The sequence below is a fragment of the Dendrobium catenatum genome, unplaced genomic scaffold (assembly GCF_001605985.2).
Source record: "Dendrobium catenatum unplaced genomic scaffold, ASM160598v2 original_scaffold_169515, whole genome shotgun sequence".
NCBI classification, from domain to species: domain Eukaryota; kingdom Viridiplantae; phylum Streptophyta; class Magnoliopsida; order Asparagales; family Orchidaceae; genus Dendrobium; species Dendrobium catenatum.
The window spans coordinates 20,041-23,380 of record NW_021487938.1 but is presented as its reverse complement, the minus strand read 5'-3'; positions in this window follow the sequence as shown (position 1 = coordinate 23,380).

The following is a 3,340-nucleotide window of genomic DNA, read 5'->3' as shown; positions in this document are numbered from 1 at the left end:
TATATGTTGCAAACTCGCATTGCGAATAAATCTCTGCATGCTAAGTTTCACAAATTTACAGAAAACCCTTCAACTTTAAAATCATAGTTTCAAATCCTTCAAGAAAATTCAATCTTTTTAAACCTTAATTCAGCCCATATTGTATCAGTATATATGAAATTGTAACTCCTATGATTTGATATATATGATAGAATATAGACTCTTTGCTCAAATTCAATTCTAGAATTTGAATCTTTCTAGCAAAGTCAAAATTTGACATTTACTCCCGAACAGTTTCGTCGGGGTGAAAGAGTCAGGTTGACTTGTTAAAATCTCTCCCTCAAATTTGTTAACCTTTACATTGAACGCTGTGAGAAAATAAAATCTATAACTTTATTTTAAAATTATAATGGGTAATATAATATTTAATTTAGATTTAAAAATATATAAAAAAAATATCTTTTATTTTAATATAAAAATATCATTATTTATTTTCAAAAGTTTTAATATATCAATTATTTTAATTTTTTTTAAAAAAATATATTATTCATATATAAGAGAGGGAGGAGAGAAAGAAGAATCTATTTCATTAAAATAAGCTATATATATTTTTATTATTTAAATTTTTTTTTAAAAAAATGTTTTATTTATTTTTGAATATCTCTTTCAATTGAATCCGTATAGTCGAATATTAGACCGCTCCGAAGGCAAATTAATATTCGTCTATGGATTCTAAAGAAAGAGAACAACGATTCATTCTTCTAATAAGTATGGGATAAAGAATATATGAATTATCCTAGAGGATAATCAATACATTCCCTATCTACCTTGTTAGTCTAATGAATTGTTAATTTATTCCCATAATCAAGTATATAGACAATATTTGACTTGCTCGTGAAGCAAGCTAAATATCTACCTATTTCTTGATTACGGAATGAGTTTAAACAAAATTTAAATAAAACAGGGTTTTCTTTAAAATATAGTTTTATTCTGTCACACGATTTGTTTTATTTATATTCAGAATATTTTCTTCCGATTAAATCCACATAGTCGGATATTAATTGTCCCAAAGGGCAATCTAATATTCTTCTATTGATTGAAAGGAAGAGGGTACAATTCACTTTGCTAATCAGGTATAATATAAGGAATTATCAAATCATCATGAAGATGACGAGTATATTCCCTAATCGACCCAATTAGATTAATGAATTGTAAACTTATTTCTACAATAAACATAGAAGACATTTGATTTGTTTGTGAAAATAAATTAAGTATCTATCTATTATTAATTCAGAAATAACTCCTAAACCACGAATAAGACTTAATCTACGCACACAGATCTTTCCCCTATCCCAGAAAAGAACCAAGTAGATAGATTATTCTGGGTCTAAACTCCCTATAGGCAAGCCCTATAGTTAATTACATCTCCTAGAGAATACTCTCGATTAAATGAAGACTAATTGATTTCAAAACTTATATATAAATTTAATCGAATATTTGGCTAATTTAAATTTCCACGATCAGCTTTAGATATACAATTATTATTAAATTTAAAAAAAGTTTGGAAATGAGTAGAAGAAGAAGAATGTGCAGAGAAAAGTGCATACGATCTGGACTTACCACCTGCCTAGAGTGGGCTGCCAGCTAACAATCCTAATCACAATAATTCACCGATGAATGCAAGATTTTAAGATAGCTCTATTCTAGGAATACAGGATTGGTTAAAGAAACCAAATCAAATGCAATTGAATATGCTTACAAGAAAAATAAAAATCTATACGAATTCTAATGATGTATGAAATAGATATATATAAAAAGACTGATTTTATTAATAATTGAATTTATCGGTTACATCCAGAATTTGTAGTAAAGTAAAGTGGCCAGGTCCCACCGACAACAAGCCGGATTCTAAGCCTATAGAGAAATAGATTAAATACAACTGCTTATGGTCTCTCAGGCTCCAAGTCTTCTATGGGATTCAAAAAGAAAGTCTTCCTGAGGGAGATATACTTTTTGGACCCCATTTGTATGTATATAAGCAGATATTTTTAATTCTTTTACAGACTCCAGACGCTGTATAGACTCAATCTATATACAAACAATTCTAGAAAAGAAGCTTTACATTTTCATTTATATCAATACATCGATCTAAACTTCTAATTTACAGGTAAGTAAAACAGGAAAAGTAGCAGTTATATAATTATGCATGCTATGAGTGCGTTGTGTACAGTTATAAATGCAGGAAAGTAAGACATAAAAGTAAAGTACACGGCCCTCACTTTATTCACTCCGCGCTCTGGTGTACAGACAGAAAAGTAGATATGCTTGCTTATGCAGTACAGAAAAATAAGCAATCACACATAGGTGCCCTCTAGGAAAGGACACCCGCAAACAAACCACAACAAATCACCGGCCTAGCCTAGGCTAAAGTTGATAGTCCTAGCAAGCATCTAAGTGTGTGAAAGAAGTCCGTGTTGCTTGGATAGGTCCTATAGAATTATTATTTGAATTTCATGTATTATTAGGGTTAATTTATTAAAAGCTAAAAGGGAATTTAATTAGAATTTAATATAGTGTATTTGAATTTTGAATTATTCTAATTTTAGAAGTTAAAGTTGTTTTATTAGTTATAAAGAATTTATAGATTGATAATTCCTAAGTGCAAGAAATATCAATTTATAAGTCCTTAGGACTTTCAAAATATACACTCGTCTTATAAAGAAGATAAATGTTCATTTTGAAAGTCCTGAAATTTATTAGAGAAGAGAAGGGACCTGTATAAAGAATAACTACATGCCCTCCCGAAGGAATCTAGCACACTTATAAGGTCGGGTAGTTTATTATTTTTGTTTGAAGATCTCCAAATCCAAATGATTAGTGCTTTCCTAAAAGGAATCATGCACAATCCATGGGAAATCTCTTTTTATTTATGTGTATTAAGGGTCTTTTAAAATCAAAAATGTCTAGAGTCCTGCAGACGGAATCAAACTCTAAGCATAAAAGACCCGAATTCGTTTAATCTAAATTAACTGTCAAATTGGATTGATTAAGATAAATCTTAATCAATCAAATTATCAAACTAATTAGATTAAATGAATTTAGAATTTAGTTTAATAATTAATGGATTTTATTATAATATTCAGAAATTTATCTAATTTTTAAATGAAATAATTAAAAGAATTATTGATTAATAATTATTAATGAGTTTTAAATTATAAAATGATTTACAATTAGGATTAACATATTTCTGATTTTATTGATTTTAAAAGGGTTTATTATAAATTTTTGAGTATTATTGAAATTTTAATGGATTTTAGTATATTATTCAATTAAGATTCAACTAAGAGTTAATTAAGGATTG